At 44.0% G+C, this 25,157-nt stretch overlaps 1 protein-coding gene and 1 non-coding gene across 8 annotated transcripts in view; one reads left to right on the plus strand and one right to left on the minus strand.

Annotated features, from left to right (window-relative positions):
• Positions 1 to 25,157, minus strand: part of LOC148085075 (NACHT, LRR and PYD domains-containing protein 3-like) — a 117,088-nt gene that overhangs the window by 32,773 nt on the left and 59,158 nt on the right. The gene's annotated exons all lie outside the window — the stretch shown is intronic.
• Positions 16,141 to 16,439, plus strand: LOC148085077 (signal recognition particle RNA). Its single transcript, XR_015710615.1, has one exon.

Raw genomic sequence — 25,157 nt, forward strand, 5'->3', positions numbered from 1 at the left:
AGTCGCTGGGAACATACAGATTCGAGAAGACAACAACTTTTGGTAAGTTTCCATGATGACCACGTGCGAGCGGCGATCTTAGAATCAAGTGTTTACAGTTACTGTCCAATCCTACATGTACATTTGACTAGAGGCGTTAACCTGAATATTCTACTATAAAAGATCCACCATTTTGTGGGATATTTGCGTTCTGGCATTCGAAGACGTCTGCGATAGATCTCTCTGCTTGCTAGCGCCCGTGTTCACGTAAGTTTGTCTCTGACTTTTGCATAATTCACTAAACGAGCATTTTTCTTAAACTCATCCATGTGTCTGTCCTTCATTCCACCACCACGTACCAGGCTGGGGAGGGGTCGGTTCATCGGAACACAAAATCCCCACATGTTCGTGGATATTACACTGGCTGAGATGTTCTTATTATTTTATGTTCAAAGTTGAGTTTGTACATGACAGCAATAATGTGCACTCATGTTTAAAACGATTAAAACTGGAGTCCGTTTGTGTCCCTCCAACATGACGTCACGTCCGGGTCTTAATACTTTGCTTTATGGAGAAAAAAGGTAGATGCAGAGTGTACGGGTCCGGGAAAGACGGTCCCGCACTGAAGAACATCTCTATATTTAAGGGAAAGTTTCCTGTCCAGGGGGTCGTCTCTTCCGGGGCAGTGGTTCTTTCAAGTTTGTTCATTGCTGTGTCTCAACCGCATACCAGCGTACTCAAAGTTAGTATTTTTAGTGAGTTAGTGCGTCTCAATTCTTAGTATGCGAAATTTAGTGCGCCATGCACACTAAATTGGCGTACTAACACGCCCACAAAACTGAGCATGGTTCGATGGACACTAACCACCCTAAACAGCCGCCATCTTAATGACGTTTTAAACGGAAGTTACGTCATATATAAATGCATAAATATTCATATACTTACAGGTGCATTTTCAGCAGCAGTAGAAGGATGACACGTCTTCGGTGCTGATACCAGCTTAAATATCTCACGAATATATAGATTCTCATATTTTTCTTTATTTCTTTTTCCAAACTTGTAAAACGTGCTGCCAGCAGGTGTCAGCGATAGCGTTCAAACAGCTGGCTGAAACATCGTTAAATAGAAGTAGAAGAAGAAGCTGTCATGTGATTTCCGGTTAGTGTGTAGCGGCAGTGTTTGATTTGAGACATACTATCTGTGGAGAATTTGCGTACTAGTTAGAACGTACACTTAACTGATGCATACTAACTTCTAGCATACTAAGAGTAGTATGCGATTTGAGACACAGCAACAGACTCAGAAGGGAGCAGCTCTACTTCATATTGGTGCTCCGCCCTCTAACCGCTTCGCTATTGGTTTACCCCAAGGCACTGTCGAGGGGGGCCATCCAGGACGAATGGGGTCTGTCCGAGGCAGTGGCAGCCGAGATATGGTCTCAGTTCGGTCACCTGGTGGCAGACCTCGTTGGTCGGTCCACACCACGAACAGATTCTCCGCCCCCTCCAGCCAGTGGCGCCACTCCTCCAGAGCCCCCTTGATGGTGAGGAGCTCTCGATCCCCCACATCATAGTTCCGTTCAGCGGTAGTGAGCTTGCGGGAAAAGAAGGCACAGGGGTGAGTCTTGCCATCTGCAGCGCATCTCTGTGACAGGACCGCGCCGAGCCCAGTGCTGGAAGCGTCAACCTCGACCAGGAACTGGAGACGGGAATCAGGTTGCCGGAGGACGGGGACAGAGGTAAAGCAGCGCTTGAGCTCCCGGAACGCCTCCTCGGTGGCCGGGGACCACCGGAAGGGTTGTGACTCAGAAGTGAGACTGTGTAAAGAAAAGCAGCGAGAACTGAAATTATGGATGAAACGCCGGTAAAAATGAGAAATCCTGAGAAACCGTTGCAGGGCTTTGGGTGTATCGGGGACCCGCCAGTCGGAGACCGCCTGTACCTTGGCGGGATCCATTCAGCTCTACCTGGGCTGTTGATATAACCAAGGAATGAGACGGTTCTGACATTAAACTCTCACTTCTCTGCCTTGACAAACAGTTGGTGCGCGAGAAGACGGCTAAGGACGGAGCGTATATGCTGGCGGTGGGACCTTAGAAAAAAAAGAAAAAAAAAGTAAAAGTAAAAAAAGTAATTTTGTTATATCAACATTGACAACTCACATAAGAATAAGATGGTGGGTTGGGCATTTGTGGCCGGAATTGGACATCTGTACCAAGCCAAGCATTTTGTCTGTGTGTGATAAAAACTGGTAGGTCCCTATATAATTTTATTCATTAGTAATATTTTCATCATCATTGTTAATCATTCATTATAATCACATTTTTAATATCCTATTTAGGTACAATCACTGGTTCATCATTATTCTCCTCCAAACTTTGTGCATATTACTGTACTGGGAATTTAATTTTTTTATAGGTTTTAGCTTGATAGTGTCATTATTCAATAGCATGCTTGTTTCACATTTATTAGTTTCACGCTCTCTAATACAAAATTGTCAAAATTAAAGAAAAAAGTACAACATGTAATCATTAGTATCATAATCATAAATTAGTGTTTCACGAATGGTGTTGATAACTTTTGCTTACTATGATGGAGCCTGTGTAGTACTTTAGATCGAATCAGACTTAACCGAGCACAACTTGATTTACCATTCCATTCTTTATCCCAGAATGCATCAGATAATTTGAAGTTCACCCTCCTACTTCAACTTAATTATGGATAAGAGATTTAGGAGGAGACACAAGATTATAGAAATTATTTCAGGCTGCGAATAGATTGGGTGATAACTATGCCAAGGTATTCAAACTGTAATTTTGATATCTTAAAAGTAAGTAAGTAAGTAATTTTTATTTGTATAGCGCTTTTCCAGACCAGGGTCACAAAGCGCTTAAACAATCAAAACAATATTCAATAAAGTATATACTTTAAAGGGCAAGATAAAACTGATAACACAACAGGCGTTCCATAAAGTCAAGGAAACGGTATCAATGATTGTGGGATTTATTTTGCAGGGTGGTTTAAGGGGGGGAAAAATAATCACTCTTTTGGATATTACGGTTGTAACCGGCGATACTTTTATTTAATTATATAAAATATGAGGGATATTCTTGTGTGGGTCAGGCACATATAAAAGAAGATCGTCAGCATAAAGTTAAACCTTATGCTCCGAGTTCCACCTCTGTATACCCTTAAATCTATCGTCCGATTGAGTTTGATTGACTAAGGCTCAATAGCAATTGCAAAAAGAAGTCGGGAAATAAAGCATTCTTGACGTGTGCCTCTGGACAATGAAAATGTTTGGAGCGATGCAAATTGATAGATGGATGGATGGAGGGATAGTTTCAATACAATTGTATTTAAAGTGTCTTATTATAACAAAGTTATCTCAAGACACTTTACAGTTCAAGTAAGACTATAGTGGAGAGAGGAAAAGCAATCCAGCAATTCAACAATGAGTCAATCACATCGTGGCGTTGGTGAGGAAAAACTTCCTTTTAGAAGGCAGAAATCTCGAGCAGAGCCGAACTCAGAAGACAGATGGACGTAGAGAAGAGTGAGGGAGGATAAGTGAGAGAAAATAGGAGAGTATAGGAGAGTCCATGGAGGTGCTGGAGAGAACTCTAGATCCGATGACGTGGTGGAGATCCTGCATCAGCAGCAGCTCTGGCGGTGGAGTTCAGGGGTTTTGGGAGAGAAATAAAAAAGTGTGGGTTTAAACTGCACAGGTGATGAATGTAATGCAGAAAAGATGGATATACAGAGCTCAGTGTCTAAAACTCCTCCAGCATTCTCAGCCTATAGCAGCTAAGATAAACAGTTAGATTAATTATAGGCTTTATCGTAAAGTAAGGTTTTAAGATTGTTTTTCAACATAGAGAGGGTGTCTGCCCTCCTGACTGAAGCAGGTAGATGGTTCCACAGCAGAGGGGCTTGAAAACTGAAGGTCCTGGCTCCAAATCTACATTTAGAGATTTGTGGTATAACTAATAGATTCCTTCCTGAGTTTAAGGATCGTAAGGTCATAAAGGGTTGATAAGTTTGGATTAGATCTTTAATGCATGTTGCAATCTCATCTTCATTAATGAGCTTCATGTTGGGGTCGCGGGGGCAGCAGCTCCATCAGAGAGGCCCAGACGTTCCTCTCCCCGGCTTCATCACCAAACTCTCTCTAGCGTGTCCTCAGTCTCTAACGTGGTCTCCTCCCTGTGGGACATGCTTCCAGTTTCTTTCAGGATCAACTTTAAAATTCTGGTTCTTACTTTCAGAGCTATTCATGGTCAGGCTCCTCCTTACATCACTGATCTGATCCAGCCTTACACCCCAGCTCGGGCTCTGAGGTCTGTGGATCAGAATCTACTTATGGTTCCACGCACACGGCTCAGGACCAGAGGAGAGAAATCTTTTCAGGCTGTTGCTCCTAAGCTTTGGAACAATCTTCCTCTCTCTTTGCGCTTGATGGAGTCTACTGACTCCTTTAAGAAACACCTTAAGACGTTTCTATTTGTGCAGGCTTTTCCTTGAATTTCTCGAACTCCTGTGTTGTTCTCGGTGTTGTCTTGATCTTTGAAGTATGTACTGTTTTGAGTATTGTTTTGATTGTTAAAGCGCTTTGTGACCCTGGTCTCGAAAAGCGCTATATAAATATATATTACTTACTTACTTACTTACTTACATGAACACCTCACCAGAGGCGTCCAGGAGACATTCTGATCAGATGATCACTTGGAGCAGCAGCGTTCTACTCCGAGTCTCTCCCAGACGACCGTCCTTCTCACCCCGTTTCTAAGAGAGAGTCACCCATCGGGGAAAACTAATGTGTGTTTTCTCATCTAGTTCTCTGGGTCACAACCGTTCATGACCACAGGTAGAGACGTGGATCCACCCCTTTACCTTTTGGCTCAGCTCTGTTTTCACAAGCAGAGATCTCTGCACCGATCTGTCTGTCACACTTTATTGTCCCCTCACTCGTAAACAAGAGCCCAAGATTAAGACACAAAAAAAAACAACTGTTGTTTTGATAGTATATTTAAATTAAGAAAAATTATTCATAATAGATTATTTCACAACTAATCTTACACTTATCACCTTTAAATAATTCTTAAATTAATTCAATACTGTTATATTTTTTATATTTATGTTTATATTTTTGACAAGAAGATGGAAGGATTTTTTTCTGTAAATTCAAAAAGAAGATACTTTTGCTCAAACTTTAAGGTTGACTCAAATTGTATATTAGGAATATTCTTCTATTTTAATCAGTTTTCTTGATTTAAATCAAATCACAAATGTTTCAATTAAATGTTTTTCCTCAGCTTTGTTGTAAATGAAACATAAACCTTTTGTATAAATACCTCCATCTAGTGGTCAGATGGAGCTACAACACCAATAATGATCAATCCTAAATAAATTGTTAACATTTTAAAGTATTTAAATTCATCTGTGGAGAAAAGTAATCTCAACATGAAAAAAAGATGACGTCACAGCAACAAAGTCACGTTAACAAGTTATTTCATTTATCGAATGATTTAAGATTAAAATATATTGTTTTCGTTGTAGCGATGAAACGTAAACCTTTGAGATTTGTATAAATACCACCATCTAGTGGTTTTATGGCGCTACAACACCAACAATAATCTAAATAAATAATACAACACCAATAATGATCAATCCTAAATAAATAGTTAAAATCTTGAAGTATATAAATTAATCTGTGGAGAAAAGTAATCTCAACATAAAAGGATGACGTCACAGCAACAAAGTCACATTAACAAGTTAAATCTCATTCATTTATTAAACGATTTAAGATTAAAATATATTGTTTTAATTTTCAGATTAAATAAAGATTATTAACGGAATTAAATACATTCAAATGTTAAACATGTTTTATTGAAAAGTTTTTTGTAATCATTGAATAGTTTTTTTTATAACTGTATTAAGTTATTTGTAAATATATTACATTTTTATTTAATAATTAACTAAATATTTTGAACGGTAGAACTTACTTGAATTTAAATTTCAATATCCGTCTCCTTCGGGTAATTGTTTTTCCAATTAGACACAATAGATTTATAAAAATAAGAACAAGAACAAAGTTTCTATAAAAAGAATGAACACGATGAAAAAAATCTATCCATAAAGATCAACGACAAATAATAAAGAATAAAATTAAGTTAAAATCTTGAAGTACATAAATTCATCTGTGGAGAAAAGTAATATATTAAAATAATAAAATATTGTTTTAATTTCAGATTAAATGAAGATTATTTTATCATGAGATCGTACCTTGAAATATCTCAGGTTATTTATTTTAATCTACCGAGAGGCTCCACGTTGAGTCACTTCCCTCAACAACAAAAGCGCTTTTTTTTAAATAGTATGAAACTGTGAATAAATACAAAGAATTCAGAACATTTTACATGTTATTTTGAGTCAATAATTTTTAAATATCTCCAGTTATTTATTTCCATCTACCGAGAGGCTCCATGAAGATCCCCTGAGTTATCAACATAATCTCAGGTTCTACGAATTGGTGCTCCGCCCTCTAACCGCTTCGCTATTCATTTATCCTCGAGGCCTCGTCTCTGAGAAAGCTTAATGAACTCGCCACCCTATAAAGGCGGGAAACACCCGCCGCACTTCCTCCAACTGAAAACTCAGCGAGAAAAACGGCTGCTGGGTGATGAGGTTAGAGGGCTTCGCACCAATTCATAGAACCTGAGATTATGTTTAACTCAGGGGTTCTACTTCATATTGGTGCTCCGCCCTCTAACCGCTTCGTTATTGGTTTAAACCCAAGGCGAAGACCGACGGGATCAATGTACCCCCCGCTAGACGCCGCTCCTGACAGCAGCATCACTAGAGGGTAGGTGATGCGAACACTCAGTGTTGCCACAGTCTGTCTGTTATCCAGCAATGCTGCAGGAAAAACAGGACAGCAGAGACCAATCAGGAGCTGTGGTCCAGGGACCTGTCTGCACACCAGTGACAGAACATCCCTCATTTGGAGGCATAAGCCAACGTGTAGACGGGGGGCCCGGGCATTCTCCAGCATGTGGAGAACGTCCGGGTCCAGAGTCCCGCTCAGCTCGTCCCATGTAAGAACCACACTTTGAGAGGCAGACCCAGCACCAGGTGTGCCGTTAGAGTCCCCACTGCCCGGGGAGTACGGCGCCACCACTATTCCCCGCTTCACTCCCCCGAACAAGGGGAGGAGTCGCCGCAGAGGAGGGAAGGCAAACAGTAGCCGGCCAGCCAACTTAAGTGGGCCAAGCGTCCACGCCTAGTGGGGGGCAATCAGAGGCCCTGAGGGAGACCCAAAGAAGACATTTGAAGTTCTCCTTTTTGTGACCACCGTGTGATCGAACCAAGACCACATCTTTGCAGCCACGAATCGGACAGACCCCATTCGTCCTGGACAGCCCCCCTTGACAGTCTGTCTGCTACTACATTTAGCGCACCCGGCACATGCTGAGCTCTGAGAGAGCAGCTGATGGTCTGCCCACAGCCAAATCTTCTTTGCCACACTCAGAACGGCTGGGGATCTGACTCCACCCTGGCGATTCACGTACGCCACCGGTGGAGCTGTCTGATAGCTCTAGGACGTTGGACTGTGACAGTTGGGGAGGGAGGTGAAGCAGGACATTGTGAATTGCTTTCAACACTAGCCAGTTGATGTACACTGGTCTGTTCAAGACACCTTTGGCGTAGGTCTGACCCGAGGTGCCTCCCCATCGTCAGGGATGCCAAAAAACTTGATGTCCTGCAAAACCAAAGCGGGAAGGCTCAATTTTTTTTTGTTTTTCTTAAACAACATTGCATTAACCTGTCTTGATCATAATCATGATCTCTGAGGCGGCGTGGGTCGACAAGCCTCGAACGCTTCCCGTCAATGTCAAAAGCCGTGGGAAGCGCTCGGCAGGCCACACAATCATCATCGTTTGATTTGGGCCTAGGCAAACGAAGCAGACATGTGTGTCTCCCCTTTTCAGGGAGGCTTAGCACTTCATGCACACACATTTGTTCACTTCAATATTCATTCGCCATCATTCCATTCCACTGTCAGGAGCTTTCTGCTGAGTTGTAAAGGAGTAAGTGCGGTGGGTGTTTCCTGCCTTTATAGGAAGTGGACTGCACCCAGCTGGGTGGCGAGTTCATTAAGCTTTCCCAGAGACGAGGCAGGTCCTCGAGGATAAACCAATAGCGAAGCGGTTAGGGGGCGGAGCACCAATATGAAGTAGAACTCTGCACCGATCTTTCTGTCACACTTTATTGTCCCCTCACTCATGAACAAGAGCCCAAGATTAAGACACAAGGTGATGTTTTGTTAGTATATTAAAAAGAAAGAAAAATAAATCATAATATTTTAATTTTACAACTAATCTTACATTTATCACCTTTAAATAATTCTTCAATTAATTTAATACTCTTAAATATTTTGTATATATATATTTATTTTATTGATAAAAACATTTGATTTTCTTTTCTGTAAATTCGAAATAAAGCTAGTTTTGCTCAAACCTTTAGGTTGATTTTATTCCTCAAACCGTATATTAAGTAAGTAAGTAAGTAATATTTATTTATATAGCGCTTTTCCAGACCAGGGTCACAAAGCGCTTAAACAATCAAAACAATACTCAAAAAAGGACATACTTTTACACAAAGATCAAGATAATACTGAGAACAACACAGGAGTTCGAAAGAGGAAAAGCCTGAACAAATAAAAACATCTTAAGATGTTTCTTAAAGGAGTCAGTAGATCCATCAAGCGCAAAGAGAGAGAAGATCGTTCCAAAGCTTAGGAGCAACAGGCTGAAAAGATTTCTCTCCTCTGGTCCTGAGCCGTGTGCGTGGAACCATAAGTAGATTCTGATCCACAGACCTCAGAGCCCGAGCTGGGGTGTAAGGCTGGATCAGATCAGTGATGTAAGGAGGAGCCTGACCATGAATAGATCTGAAAGTAAGAACCAGAATTTTAAAGTTGATCCTGAAAGAAACTGGAAGCCAGTGAAGAGTTTTAAGGATCGGAGAAATGTGAGTTCTTCTACTTGAGCGGGTCAGAATTCTGGCTGCAGAGTTCTGAATCAACTGCAGACGAGACACATCCTTCTTGTTAAGACATGAAAACAAACTGTTACAATAGTCCAGACGAGAAGAAACAAACGCATGGATTATAAGATCCAGATCATGTTCCGACAACATTTTCCTAAGTTTAGAGATTTTTCTCAGTTGAAGGAAACAGTTTCTGGTCAGTTTTCTTCAGTGTTGAAAAAGAGACATGTCTTTATCAAATACAACACCCAGGTTTCTCAGGCTCAGTTTGACAGACTGACCTAAGTCACCCAAGTACTGACTTAACCCTGGAATCTTATCATCAGGAACAATCACCAGTGTTTCAGTTTTGTCCACGTTTAGCTGTAAAGTGTTCTACGTCATTGGTGCTCCGCCCTCTAACGGCTTCGCTATTGGTTTACCCCGAGGCACCGCCTCGTCTCTGAGAAAGCTTAATGAACTCGCCACCCAGCAGGGGGCAGTCCACTTCTTATAAAGGCGGGAAGCACCAGCCGCACTTTCTCCTTTTTCAACTCAGCGAGAAAGCTCCTGACAGTGGAATGTAATGATGGCGAATTAATATTGAAGTGAACCATGTGTGCACGAAGACTCCCTGAAGAGGAGACACACATGTCTGCTTCGTTTGCCTAGAGGCCCAAATCACACGTGATGATTATGTGGCCTTCCGAGCGCTTCCCACGGCTTTTGACAGTGTTGGGAAGCGTTCGAGGCTTGTCGACCCACGCCGCCTCAGATCATGTTTATGATCAACACAGGACTGCCATGTTGTTTAAGAAAGCAACATGGCAGTCCTGTGAGCTGCACTCGACAAGCTCACGTTCCAACGTGTTGGGCCCTGATGAGTCGAGCTGAGTCGTCCATCGGTCATGAACAGACGTCGACGAGGAGGACGACTGGCTCTCTGCATGGAGTCGACCATGAGGTATGCGAGAGCGATCAGGTGAGTATCTCTTGCAGGCCACATGGCCCTCCTGCAGCACTCGACGGGTTCACTTGAGAGGTGTTAGTGTGCATGGGGCTCCGCCTGTGAGTGTGACGTATTCACAGGCGTCATTAGAGACTTTCGCCGCTAATGCTAAGCTAACATGCTCCGCCGTTCATAGACGGCGAGAGTTTCCTCTCAGAACACAGTTCGGAGGAGGTTTTAAACCCCTTCGTCCGGGTCATGCCGAGACTGTAATAACGGAGTCTGTCCACACGAATGAAGGGCAGACTCAACCATGTGCTTTGTTTCCAGATAAGCAAATGTCCACGAGACCGGCTTGATCAGCTGTGTTTACTTCACTTCCGTGTTGACATGCGCTGACGGGGTTTGACCGCCGATGAGCGTTGTCAAAAAAATCCCGGCGCCATGGATGACGTCACGTTTGGCGGAGAAACGTCATGGATGACGTCACGTTGGCGGAGAAACGTCATGGATGACGTCACGTTTGGCGGAGAAACGCCATGGAACGGACGCACCATTGAGAGGAATGGCCCGGCAGGAGGCGGCGCAGCTCCGCCATCACCTGCATGGGCGTGATGACGAGGCGCGACGGGGATACGCGGAGAAGATCCCGTTCGTCGGCCTGATAAGCAAATGTCCACGAGACCGGCTTGATCAGCTGTGTTTACTTCCGTGTTGACATGCGCTGACGGGGTTTGACCGCCGATGAGCGTTGTCAAGAAAATCCCGGCGCCATGGATGACGTCACGTTTGGCGGAGAAACGTCATGGATGACGTCACGTTTGGCGTGATGACGAGGCGCGACGGGGATACGCGGAGACGGAGATCCCGTTCGTCGGCATCATCATCTGGTGCTGGGAGGAAGCGTCACCAGAGACCAGCCACCCCAGCAGCACCAACAACATCGGCAACAGCGGCGGCGTGCGACGAGTGAGCGTCGCCAAGATCCGCAGCGCGAGCCGGGGAGCCAGCAGCCGCAGCAGAGTCGACGGCCGAGGGCTCCTCCCCCCTATTCATTCAAGGGAATGTGTCGGGAATAAAACAAGAGAACGTATGACGTTTCTGTGGTTCGTTCTGAGAGATGTTAGTAGTGTGCATGTGGCTCCGCCTGTGAGTGTGACGTATTCACAGGCGTCATTAGAGACTTTCGCCGCTAATGCTAAGCTAACATGCTCCGCCGTTCATAGACGGCGAGAGTTTCCTCTCAGAACACAGTTCGAAGGAGTTTAAACCCCTTCGCCCGGGTTATGCCGAGACTGTAATAACGGAGTCTGTCCACACGAATGAGGGGCAGACTCCAACCACATGTGTTTTGCTTACAGACGAGCAGAGGTCCGCGAGACCGGCTGAGTCAGCTGTGTTTACTTCCGCGTCGACCAGCGCTCGTGCCCGACAGAGCTTGACAGCGGAGGTGAGTGGAACTAGTCCAGACATGTCTATGTTGACCGGAGGTTGTTCCTTCCCCCACAGCCCTGTCTACAAGCACTGACACCGTGGAGGACGTCACGTTTGGCGGCGGAGAAACGCCATAGAACTGACGCAACCTGGTGTTTTTACGCGCAAGTTTTCTCGCCGTCCTGAGACCAGGCGAGGGCGAAGAACTTCCGCCCCGTCTGGTCGATCAACTGGAGAGGTGCGTGGCGGTCGGATCTCACGAGTGACGAGCAGGTCTGGACCGCCAGCGGAGCTTGAGAATGTACGGGACCGGGTGAGTGATGCGGTGCCGACGCGCGCGCGACCTAACTCACTTCAGCCCTGGGTTAATTCTCCAGCACATTCCTCCACATCGCGGGTTTTGTGAGCTCCGGTGACACTAAGAAGTGCTCAGGGAGTTGGGAAGACTTCCGGGGGGGGAAGGGAACACGCACGACGCGCATCTGAGGTGTCTCACGCGCACTTGCGCGCTTCTCCCACAGAGCCGGTTTTTATGTATGATTGACGGAGGACTACCCAAGGTTCGCCAGGGCTGCGGTTCTGACAGAACATTATTCGGCTTGGAGTCGCCTGGTTTTACTTCTAAGACCCACTTGGCTGGGGGGAGTAATCAGGCGGGGCTATGCGCTACTTTTTGCCCGTCAACCCCCGCGTTTTCAGGGATTCTCTGGACGCGTATGGGGGAGCAGGAGAAATTATCCTGTTTGAGAAACAAGGTGTCTACTCTGCTGCAGAAGGAGGTCGTAGAACTGGTCCCTGCAGCCGAGATGATGACAGGGTTTTACTCCCGGTACTTCCTCGTGGCGAAGAAGACCGGGGGTTGGAGGCCCATTCTGGACCTCAGGTATTTTAACAAGTTCATAGCTACCCGCCCGTTTCGCATGTTGACGGTCAAGAAACTGCTTTCAGGTGTAAGTCCAGGAGATTGGATGACATCTATCGACCTGACCGACGCGTACTTTCACATACCGATAGTCAAGAGACATCGAAAGTACTTGCGTTTCGCCCTCGAGGGTCGGATGTTTCAATACACTCGACTCCCGTTCGGCTACTCTCTGGCACCCAGGACCTTCACCAAGTGTGTGGAAGCGGCAGTGGAGCCATTGAGAGTGAGTGGGGTAAGGATCTTGACCTATCTGGACGACTGGTTGATCCTTGCCAGGTCAGAGGCAGGAAGTTACGCTCACACACAGAAGGTGTTGAGCCATATTGCCACCCTGGGGATCACAATGAACCTCAGCAAGAGCGCTCTGACTCCAGTTCAACAGTTAGTTACCTGGGGGTACTGTTGAACTCGGAGGAGGGATACGCGCGCCTCCCGGACGTGCGTATCCAGCCCATTCTCCGACTGACAACACAGTTGCTGGAAGCTCGGTGTCACGTGACAACAGCAGGCACTGTTATGTCCCTCCTGGGGCTCATGGCAGCAGCCCACACGGTTGTTCGGCTGGGCTTGCTGCACATGAGGGAGCTTCAGAGATGGTTTGGTCGTCTCAAGCTAGACCTCAAGCGGGAAAGAGGTCGGAAAGTGCGCCTTCCCGCTCGGGTTTTGCAGGACATCCAGTTTTGGAACTCTCTAGCCAACCTCAGGCGGAGAGTTCCATTGGGTTGCGTCCTTCGTTACACTCAAGTGTTTACAGACGCTTCTCTGACAGGTTGGGGAGGCACCTCGGGTCAGGCCTACGCCAGTGGGGTCTGGAGCAGTCCGGTGCTCAGACACATAAACTGGCTAGAGCTGAAGGCGATTCACAATGTCCTGCTTCACCTCTCTCCCCAACTGTCACGGTCCAACGTCCTAGTACTATCCGACAGCTCCACCGGTGGCGTCAGATCCCCAGCCCTTCTGAGTGTGGCAAAGAAGATTTGGCTGTGGGCAGACTGTCACCTGCTTTCGCTCAGAGCTCAGCACGTACCGGGCGAGCGGAATGCAGTAGCGGACAGGCTGTCGAGGGGGGCCGTCCAGGACGAATGGGGTCTGTCCGAGTCAGTGGCAAGCGAGATCTGGTCTCGATTCGGTCACCAGTTTGCAGACCTCTTCGCCAGCAAGGAGAACTTCAAATGCCCTCTTTGGTTCTCCCTCAGGGCTTCGGATTGCCCCCCACTAGGCGTGGACGCTTAGCCCATTCGAGGTGGCCGCTCGGTCTACTGTTCGCCTTCCCTCCTCCGCGGCTCCTTCTCCCCTTGATTCGGAGGGCGAGGCGGGGGGGGCTGAGGTTAATTCTAGTAGCACCAGACTCCCCGGGGGCGCTCTGGTTCCCAGAGCTGGTGCGCATGGCGGTCGGGACCCCGTGGGCCATCCCTTGGGGCCCTGCTGCCCTGTGTCAGGCGGGGGGGGGGGGACTCTGACAGCGCCCCCGGTGCTGGGCCGGCCTCTCAAGGTGTGGCTCCTGCACGGGACGAGCTGATCGGGACTTTGGACCCGGACGTTCTCCACACGCTGGAGAACGCCCGGGCCCCGTCAACACGCAGGCTTATGCCTCAAAGTGGGGGATTTCTCCCGCTGGTTTTCAGACAGGTCCTTGGACCCCAGCTCTTGTTTGGTCTCCGCTATCCTGTCTTTCCTGCAACATTGCTGGATAACGGGTGGACTGTGGCGACACTGAGAGTGTTCGCATCAGCCATAGCGACGAGGCATGTCGGTTTTGAGGGTGCTTCGGTTCGCGCCCACCCCTTGGTGGCGCGTTTCCTGCGGGGTGCCTGCAGGCTTCGACCTCCTGCAAGGCCTTCCAGCCCTCAGTGGGATCTCCAGTTGGTACTGGACTCTCTCACAGGCCCGACCTTCGAGCCTCTTGACCAAGTCCCACTGGATATCTTGTCTTCAAGGTATCGCTCCTTCTGGCACTAACAACCACGAAGAGAGCAAGTGAGCTTGTGCCCTCTCCATTAGCCCTGGGTGTCTTCCTTTGGCGTCAAGGAGTCTTCGGTGTCTTTGTGTCCTAACCCAGCGTTCCGCCCGAAGATTCTGAGTTCCTTGTTCCGGGCGACGACCTTCACGGTGCGGGCCTTTCACCCGCCGCCCCACTCGGACCCGGGTCAGGAACGTCTCCACCTGTTGTGTCCAGTGAGGGCGTTGGCCTGTTACTTGCGGCGGGTGGCCGTGTTTAGGCGCTCTGATGCCCTCTTTGTCTGCCACGGTAGATGCCGACGGGGAGAGGTTCTCTCATTGGGTGAGATCGGCCATTATCCGGGCCTACCGAGCAGCGGGTGGATCCGCTCCTAGCGGTCTGAGGGCACATTCCACCCGAGGCGTGGCAGCCTCAGTGGCTCTTTTTGCGGGGTGTGGCAGCAGAGGATATCTGCTCAGCTGCTTCTTGGGCGTCCACGTCTACCTTGCTAAGGCCTATCTCTTCGACGTGACGGCGGGATCAGAAGCTCATACGGTTTTGAGCGCTGCTGTGCCCCCCCTCGAGGCCCACGGCTCCAGTGGACTTGGATCCTGGGCCGATGGGGCCCTAGCGATGCTGCTTCAGGAGCGGCGTCCAGCTGGGGGTACATTTATCCCGTCAGGCTTCGCCTTTTGGGTAAACCAATAGCGAAGCCGTTAGAGGGCGGAGCACCAATGACGTAGAACCCCTGAGTTATCTATCATAACCTCAGGTTCTACGAGTTGGTGCGAAGCCCTCTAACCTCGTCGCCCAGCGGCCGCCCTTCTCGCTGAGTTTTCAGTTGGAGAAAGTGCGGCGGGTGCTTCCCGCCTTTATAGGAAGTGGACTGCCCCCTGCTGGGTGGCGAGTTCATTAAGCTTTCTCAGAGACGAGGCGGTGCCTCGGGGTAAACCCATAGCGAAGCCGTTGGAGGGCTTCGCACCAACTCGTAGAACCTGAGGTTATGATAGATAACTCAGGGGTTTTCACTCATTGTTTGATTTCTAGCAACAATTGACTAAGTTCAGCCTCTGGGGCTCAGTTCTATTTTAATCAGTTTTCTTATTTAAAATGAAATCACAAATGTCTCAATTAAAGGTTTTTACTCAATTTTTTTGTAGCTGAAACATAAACCTTTTCTATAAATACCTCCATCTAGTGGTCAGATGGAGCTACAACACCAACAATGATCAACTCTAAATAGTTAAAATATTAAGTATTTAAATTCATCTGTGGAGAAAAGTAATCTCAACACAAAAGGATGACGTCACAACAACAAAGTTACATTAACAAGTTAAATCATTTATCGAACGAATTAAGATTTTGGTTTTTGTAGGAGTTTTGTATAAATACCACCATCTAGTGGTGAGATGGAGCTACAACACCAACAATGATCAATCATAAATAAATAGATAAAGGTTTATTGATCCCTCAGGGGGTCTACTTCGGGTAATTGTTTTTCCAATTAGACACAACAACACTGACAATAGATTTATAAAAATAAGAACAAGTACAAAGTTTCTATAAAAAGAAACAACAATATGTTGCGATAAAGATCAAAGATAAATAACAAAGAATTCTTTTTTTTTAATCTTAAAGTAAATAAATTCATCTGTGGAGAAAAGTAATCTCAACATAAAAAGATGACGTCACAAAAAGTTAAATCTCATTCATTTATCGAACGATTAAAGATAATGTGTTAATTTCAGATTAAATAAAGATGATTTTATCATAAGATCGTATCTTGAAATATCTCCAGTTATTTATTTCCATCTACCGAGAGGCTCCGCGTTGAGTGACGTCACTCGTGCGACACACAAAAGCGCGCGTCCGCCCGTCAGTCCTCGCCGGGTGCGGTGGCGCGCATCTGTAATCCAAGTCACTGGGAGGCTGAGTCTGGCGGATCGTTTGAACTCAGGAGATCTGAGCTGCAGCGGACTATGTCGATCGGGTGTCCGCACTAAGCTCGGTATCGATATGGTGCTTCCGGGGGAGCTCGGAACCACCAGGTCGTCTAAGGAGGGGTGCACCGGCCCAGGTCGGAAACGGAGCAGGTCAAAGCCCCCGTGCCGCTCAGTAGTGGGATCGCGCCTGTGAATAGACGCTGTAGTGCAGCCTGAGTAACACAGCGAGACACAGTCTTTTGACTCACCTGAGCACACACTCACCTGACGACACACTCACCTGAGCACACACTCACCTGACGACACACTCACCTGAGCACAACTCCCGCCATCAGATTATTTTTCTTACACGTCAATCACTCTCTGTGGCTTTCTCTCGTCACTGCACTGCCTCCTCCTGGACAACAACAGAACTACAACTCACTCTGACTTCTATCACTGAAGCTGAAACAATCGATCACAGTTTAGATCGCACTATAATACGTGAAATGACGATGTTTTGATGGATGTTCAAAAATATAACTTTATTGACTGTTGAATGAAATGCACTATTTAAAATATTATGTATTTATATATACATTGCACTATTTTTTACTTATTTATACATTAATTATTTGCAATATTTAAAGCATTTATTTATTCTATTTATATTCTATTGAACTATTTATAACTTATTTATATTCATACAATCACTCTCAGTTAGAGATGCGCATTTCTGAGGGCGCCACTGCGCATGCTCGTATGAGTACTGTTATTGTGTTAATCCTGTGACACACACACCCTGAAATTAAATCTCATTCATTCAACACGAAAGGGTTTGAACCATCATGATTGGCTGGTAAGGAAAGTCCTGATTGGATGAAAAGTCCTCGCGGCAGTAACGTTCAGTGATAGAATCAGAGTGAGTTGTAGTTCCGTTGTTGTCCAGGAGGAGGCAGTGCAGTGACGCGAGAAAGCCACAGCAGAGAGTGATTGACAGAAGAGATGTGAGTGACGTGTGTGTAAGAAAAAGGTGAGTCTCGATGGTGACGATGATGTCGGGAGTTGTGCTGTCAGGTGAGTGTGTCGTCAGGTGAGTCAAAAAGACTGTTGCTGTGTCTCAAATCGCATACTACTCTTAGTATACTAGAAGTTAGTATGCATCAGTTTAGTGTACGTACTAACTAGTACGCAAATCCTCCACAGATAGTATGTCTCAATTCAAACTCTGCTGCTACACACTAACAGGAAATCACGTGACAGCTTCTTCTTCTACTACTATTTAACGATGTTAAAACCAGCTGTTTGAACGCTATCGCCACCTGCTGGCAGCACGTTTTGCAAGTTTGGAAAAAGAAATAAAGAAAAAATATGACAATCTAAATATTTGAGAGATATTTAAGCTGGTATCAGCAGCGAAGACTGTCATCCTTCTACTGCTGCTGAAAATGCACCTGTAAGTATATATATATATATATATATATATATATATATATATATATATATACATACATAATGTATATATGACGTAACTTCTGTTTAAAACGTCACTAAGATGGAGTCGTTTAGTGTGGTTAGTGTCCATCGAACCATGGTCAGTTTTGTGTGTGTGTTAGTGACAATTTAGTGTGCACTAAATTTCGCATACTAAGAATTGAGACGCACTTACGCACTAAAAATACTAACTTTGAGTACGCTAGTATGCGATTTGAGACACAGCACTGTTGTGGGACGTGAACGCCATGCTGACACTCAGGAAGTGACGTCACTCACTTCTGTAACTCATTCTTCCACAAACTGTTGGATTGATTTTCAGGATCAACTTCTTTATTGTGATGAGACGTTCGTGTCGACTCGTCCCAAGACTTTTGAGCAGCTTTTTAAACTTGTATTTACTTCATGTTTGTCCAGTTGAAACTGGTATGAAACACTGTGTTTGTGACGTTTAGCCTCGAGGTTCCAAGGTTTGAGTGAATCTCTGGCTTTGAACCTCAGGTGTGTTCACCTCGAGTCTCTGCTCCACATGTCTTCGTTTGAACGTTTGTACAGATTCTCAAAGCTTCGTGTCTCCATCGTTTTACACCAAACTGTCAATCATCACGACACCTTGTTTCACTTTCTGACTCTTGAATGGATTAGATTATTATTTTGTTTATCTGTTACTGAGTCCAACTCCACTGGTGATTTGACAAAAGATAAGAAGAAAAAAATCAAAGTAAAAGTAGAACGCATTAGTACAATTAGTAGTAAAAGTATGAGTAGAATACGTAGTAAAAGTACAAGTAGAATTAGTATAAGCAGTAAAAGCAGAAGTATAATTATAAGTAGAAGTAGCAGTAGGATAATTAGTAGTAAAAGTACAATTATAAATAGTAGTAAAAGTAGAAGTAGTAGAAGAAGTAGTATAATTAGTAGTAAAAGTACAATTAGAAGCAGTAGTATATTATTATTAAAAGTACAATTAGAAGTAGTAAAAGCAGTAGTATAAATACAAGTAGTAGAAGCAGTAGTAGAATTAGTAGTAAAAGTACAATTATAAATAGTAGTAAAAGTACAAGTAGAAGTAGTAGAAGCAGTAGTATAATTAGTAGTAAAAATATAATTAGAATTAGTCGTAAAAGTACAATTAGAAGTAGTAGAAGCAGTAGTATAATTAGCATTAAAGTACAATTAGAAGTAGTATAAGTGTAAGTAGTAGAAGGAGTAGTATATTAGTAGTAAAGTACAATTAGAAGTAGTATAAGTGTAAGTAGTAGAAGGAGTAGTATTTTAGTAGTAAAGTACAATTAGAAGTAGTATAAGTAGATATGAGGTCAGACGGGTAGATGTGAGGTCAGACGGGTAGATTAGAGTGTGTGTGTATGTGTGTGTGTGTCTGTGTGTTTATGTGGGAATGTGTGTGTACATGTGTGAGTGTGTGTATGCATTTGTGTCCGTATGTTTATGTGTGTTTATGTGTGAGTGTGTGTGCATGTGTGTATGTGTTTGTGTGTTATGTGTGTGTGTGTGTGTGTGTGTGTGTGTGTGTGTGTGTGTATGTGCATGTGTGAGTGTGTGTGCATGTGAGTGTGTGTGTGTTTATGTGTGGGTGTGTTTGAGTGTGCGTGTGCATGTATGAGTGTGTGTGCATGTGTGTATGTGTCTGTGTGTGTATGTGTCTGTGTCTGTCTATGTGTGAGTGTGTGTGCATGTGAGTGTTTGTGTGTTTATGTGTGGGTGTGTTCGTGTGTGTGCATGTGTGTGTGTGTATATGCATGTGTGTGAGTGTGTGTGTGCGTGTGCATGTGTGTGTGTGCGTGTGTGTGCATATATGTGTATGTGGGGGTGTGTGTGCACGTGTGTGTATGTGTGTGTGCATGTGTGTCTACGTGCGTGTGTGCATGTGTGCGTGTGTATATGTGTGTGTGTATTTGTGTATGTGTTTGTGTGCATGTGTGTGAGTGTGTGTATGTGTGTGTGTGCATGTGTGTGTATGTGTGTGTATGTGCATGTGTGTATGTGTGTGTGTATTTGTGTATGTGTTTGTGCGTGTGTATGTGTGTGTATGTGTGCGTGAGTATGTGTGTGTGTGTGTGTGTGCATGTGTGTGTGTGGGGGTGTGTATGTGTTTGTGTATGTGTGTATATGTGTTGTGTGTGTATGTAAGTAAGTAAGTAATATTTATTTATATAGCGCTTTTCCAGACCAGGGTCACAAAGCGCTTAAACAAACAAAACAATACTCAAAAAAGTATATACACTTTAAAGATCAAGATAATACTGAGAACAACACAGGAGTCCCAGAAAATTAAGGAAAAGCCTGAACAAATAGAAACGTCTTAAGATGTTTCTTAAAGGAGTCAGTAGATCCATCAAGCGCTAAGAGAGAGAAGATCGTTCCAAAGCTTAGGAGCAACAGCCTGAAAAGATTTCTCTCCTCTGGTCCTGAGTCGTGTGCGAGGAACCATCAGTAGATTCTGATCCACAGACCTCAGAGCCTGAGCTGGGGTGTAAGGCTGGATCAGATCAGTGATGGAAGGAGGAGTCTGACCATGAATAGCTCTGAAAGTAAGAACCAGAATTTTAAAGTTGATCCTGAAAGAAACTGGAAGCCAGTGAAGAGTTTTAAGGATCGGAGAAATGTGAGTTCTTCTACTTGAGCGGGTCAGAATTCTCGCTGCAGAGTTCTGAATCAACTGCAGACGAGACAGATCCTTCTTGTTAAGACATGAAAACAAACTGTTACAATAGTCCAGACGAGAAGAAACAAACGCATGGATTATAAGATCCAGATCATGTTCCGACAACATTTTCCTAAGTTTAGAGATTTTTCTCAGTTGAAGGAAACAGTTTGTGGTCAGTTTTCTTCAGTGTTGAACAAGAGACATGTCTTTATCAAATATAACACCCAGGTTTCTCAGGCTCAGTTTGACAGACTGACCTAAGTCACCCAAGTACTGACTCAACCCTGGAATCTTATAATCAGGAACAATCACCAGTGTTTCAGTTTTGTCCACATTTAGCTGTAGAGTGTTTTCACTCATTGTTTGATTTCTAGCAAACAATTGACTAAGCTGTTCAGCCTCTGGAGCTCAGTTGGATCAAAAAAGCAGTAGAGCTGGATGTCATCATCAAAAATGTGATAAGAAACATCTGGAAATCTCTGAATGATTTTACCGAGGGGAATCAAGTACAGCAAAAACAATAAAGGACCCAGAACAGAACCTTGAGGGACTCCACACAACAGATCTGCCGATTCAGACCTCATTTGATTGGCAGATACACTAAAACTGCGCCCAGAAAGCTAAGATGAGAACCATTCTAACACAGACCCAGACAGTCCCACTTCATCCCTCAGTCTTCTCAGCAGGATCTGGTGATCAACTGTGTCAAAGGCTGAGGACAGATCCAAGAGAACCAGAACAGTGAGTCAGCCGACATCATGATGTCACTGGACACTTTCAATAAAGCTGTCTCCGTAGAGTGGTGTTTACGGAAGCCAGACTGAAACTTCTCATGGATGTCGCTCTGATCCAGGAACAGCTGCTCAGACACCACCTTCTCCAAGCTCTTGGACAAGAAAGGGAGTTTAGAAATAGGCCTGAAATTACTGAGGTCAGTCGGTTCTAAGCCTGGTTTTTTGAGCAGAGGCTCCACAATGGCATGTTTAAATGCATTGGGAAAAACCCCTGTGGAAAGGGAGAGGTTCACCATATTGGTAACCCAGGGGCCAATTAAATCAAATACTTTGATAAAAAGCCTACAAGGAAGGACGTCATCTGAGCAAGAGGAGGGTTTCATCTGGTTCACTAGTGCCGAAATATCACCCAAAGATACAGCAGTGAAGGAGGACCAAGAGGAGGAGAAGGGCTCAGAGACAGTAGGGGTTCCAAACAAAGGGGGAGAGATTTTCTCTTTGATCAATTTAATTTTGTCAATGAATAATCTCAACAATGCATTGCTGTCAGCTTCACAGAAGACAGACGTGATTTGAGGAGCAGGAGACACGAGTGAATTAATCGTGTCAAACAAAACTTTGGGGTTTTTCCTATTTGCTGCTACCAGTTTTCTGATGTAATCAGATCTAGCAGTTTCTACCATCTCATTGTAAGAAGTCATCAGATCCCTGAGGTGAAATCTGTGCACCTCAAGTTTAGTGGACTTACAGAGACGCTCAGTCTTTCAACAAAGTCTCTTCAGACTCAGGAGATCTTCATTTGTCCAAGGGCACCTTTTTTTCTAAATTTTCAAGTTCGATTTAACAGGTGCCACTTGATCCAGTATTTCAACACAATGACCAGTGAAACAGTGAATTAAACTGTCCACGTCTGGGCAGTCATCAAAGGAAAGACGGTCAAACATAGCAGAAAAACTGTCTGCAGTATCGGCTGAGATGACACGCCTCTGAGACCTAACTTTCAAAGGCTTAGGTTCAGGGATGAAGTCCAGGTTAAACAATACAAGAGAATGATCACTCAGATGGACATCATGTACAGATACATTAGAAATGTCCAGGCCAAGAGTAAAAACTAAGTCTAAAATGTGGCCTTTTTGATGAGTGGGTTCAGAAACATGTTGCTCAAAATTAAAGGCTTCTGTTAAAGTTAAAAGTTCTTTAGCAGAACAAGATATGACGTCATCAACATGAAGATTAAAGTCTCCAAGAATAAGAACAGATTCCATTTGAATAATGGAAGATAAGAAGTCACTAAAGTCTTTCAAGAACAGTGAAGGACCAGGCGAGCGGTAGATTGACACACAATAGAAAGGTCTTGTAGAACCGATCAAAATCATCTGAGACTCAAAAGAAGTGAATTCCTGTGTCTGAATCACTTTGCAAGAACAACTCTCCCTAAAAACAGTAGCAAGACCTCCCCCACGACCAGAGAGGCAAGGCTTCCCCAGAACAGCGCTCCCTACTGGACAGAGTTCGTTCAGATGAATAAACTCTTCCTCTCTCTGCCAAGTCTCAGAAAGACATAATAAATCCAAATGAACTCTTGTGAAAAGATCATTAAGAATAAAGGATTTATTAGTAATGGAGCGAACATTAAGAAGTCCCACATTCAGCACCGATGACGTCACTGACGACGCCGCGTCACTGACAGGCGCGCAGAGCGGGATCTTTTGAAGCGAACAGCAGTCAGGTGGGTACCAGCTGTCACTGAAGTTCAACTCCGTAGTAAAAGCCGAATTAAAGAGAGGAAATGAAAAAATCTTACCACCTTTTGTTGAGGTCTGGACAGACGGCAGCGCTGATGTGTCGTCAAGCTCTTCAGTGAGAGGAATGTCGATCAAACATCGATGACGTCCAATGACGTCAGAGTTGTTCCGAGCGATCGCGACTGAGTGTCTCATCCTGACCTGTACTCCAGACCGACTCGATCGCTTGTGGAAATCGAGTCGATGAGAAGCAGAGCCGGAAACACGTTCACCGGACGTTGGCAACGGTCGCGGTTATAATCCTCCATCGACTCTCTGATGTTGAAAAGAGCATCACGATCATAGATTCGAGATGCTTGAGACATATCTTTAGTGATATGAGCATAATATCCGGACAAGTAGTCGTTAAAACGAATGTTTTGGGCAATTATTGCAGGAGCTTACGTTCAAGCAGCCGATCAAAGGCTCACTGGAAGCGGAAAATGCACAAAATTAGGAAGTTAAATAAATAATAAATAAATACTAAGTTGTTAATTGACAATTGTTTTGACTTGAATAATTTTAATTAATTAGTATATATTTGATTAGATCTAATTGCATTTATTATTTTCAAATGATTCCTTTTAATTTTAATTTTATTGTTTTTATTATTAATATCTTAATTTACCATTTGTTTTATTTTTTAATTATCTCGGATTTTATAATATTTTAATTAGTTAATTAAAGTTTTGGTTCTTAATTTAGATTTTTAGATTCTTCCTCTTTTATATTTTCATTTAATTATTTATTTTTGGTAATTGCTTCTTTACCTATTATTATTATTTTTAGCATTATTATTAATATTATGAAAATTATTATAAATTTGTTCTATTCATTTATTGACCTCTTTTTAAGACAAAAGTAACTATTACTACAGGTGACAAGTTAAAGCTCCTTACAGGGAAGAAAAATAAGAAACGTTACTCTGTTTTAACTTAATGGTAAATCTTATTATGAGTGGGTTACTCACATCAATGATTTCGGAGAATTCATAATAAATAGAATAGTTAAACAAAGTGCTCTTATCGAGCTCTAGAGCTAGCTTGACACAGCTAATTAAGATTCAACTTAAAGACTTGAAAGAGCTTCTCTTAAAATAGAAAGATGAGAAAGATGATGATAGTTCTAGGCTCCTATCATAGCTCCCTATTGGCCACTGGCTGGAGTGCATGGGTGTGGCAGGAGAAGAGGACGAGGGGATGGAAACAAACAAAGAATTTTGGTCAACAATGGCGCATTTTTGGCTTTTAGTCCAAGAACTTTGGTCCAGTTCCCTATTGGTGACACCTACGATTGAAGCAATTTTTCTGAGCTGAACAAACAAGAACTCAACCTCAACAACTCTCCACCAAGAATGAACTTCTGCTCCAGAGAGGGAGGAGCTGTACTGGTTCAACGTGATTGAACATCTGATTTCCCTGATCTTGAAAAGACTTTTGAGACTTCATTCCTATGATCCACCTTTGGACCCCCCACACTGCACTAAGAACTATGTCTGGGATGATGATGAACCTGATGATGAAGACAAATGGCACGATCTGGTCGCAAACATGAACTTGACTCTTGTCTGCGGCGACATTTTTTGTGGTCCTGATGGTGTGGCTGCTGAACTAACAACTGAACAAGGTTCTCTATGCTCTCTGACACTTCTGTCCCTCGTGTTGCTCTTGCTGTGGTTGCTGGTGGAGAAGCTAGGTTCTATATATTATATATATATATATTATATAGATATTATAACAGGGCCCTGAGACATGATTAAGAAATGCAAAGTTGTTTGTGATTTGACGAAAAAGCAGACAAATATAGCATGTGAGAGACATGATATCTTCCTGAGTCTAAGATGTAACAGTAAACAGTTAATCCCAGAATAACATCCTCTGATTGCTCCACTCAGAGCTATGATGAAAGCAGCCTTAAGGCACTAAACAAAAACTTGTGAGGTCGACTGATGCAGAATTTTATTTTAACTAATTATAAGTGACTCTGTCTAGAGCTGCTGACTTGTCACCTCCAGACTAGACTATAGAGACTAAACTATACAGATTATACTAAACCACTCCATTTTGATGTGAGTGAAATTTATGATATTGTTCTTTGGGAATCAGACTAAAATAGTGAAAATGGTAAAAATAGAGACTGAAACACTGTAAGAAGGTCAAAGAAAAAAGTTTCTCTCTCTTCTCCATGAAGTCAAAACATACTGATAATTTGAACTCTCTGCTAACTTCAAGGTGTATTCAAATAAAACACATGACAAACTTTAACAGACATCCACAGACAGACAACGATTGGAATACACA

Source organism: Callionymus lyra, chromosome 2 (assembly GCF_982586985.1).
Source record: "Callionymus lyra chromosome 2, fCalLyr1.hap1.1, whole genome shotgun sequence".
Lineage (NCBI taxonomy): Eukaryota > Metazoa > Chordata > Actinopteri > Syngnathiformes > Callionymidae > Callionymus > Callionymus lyra.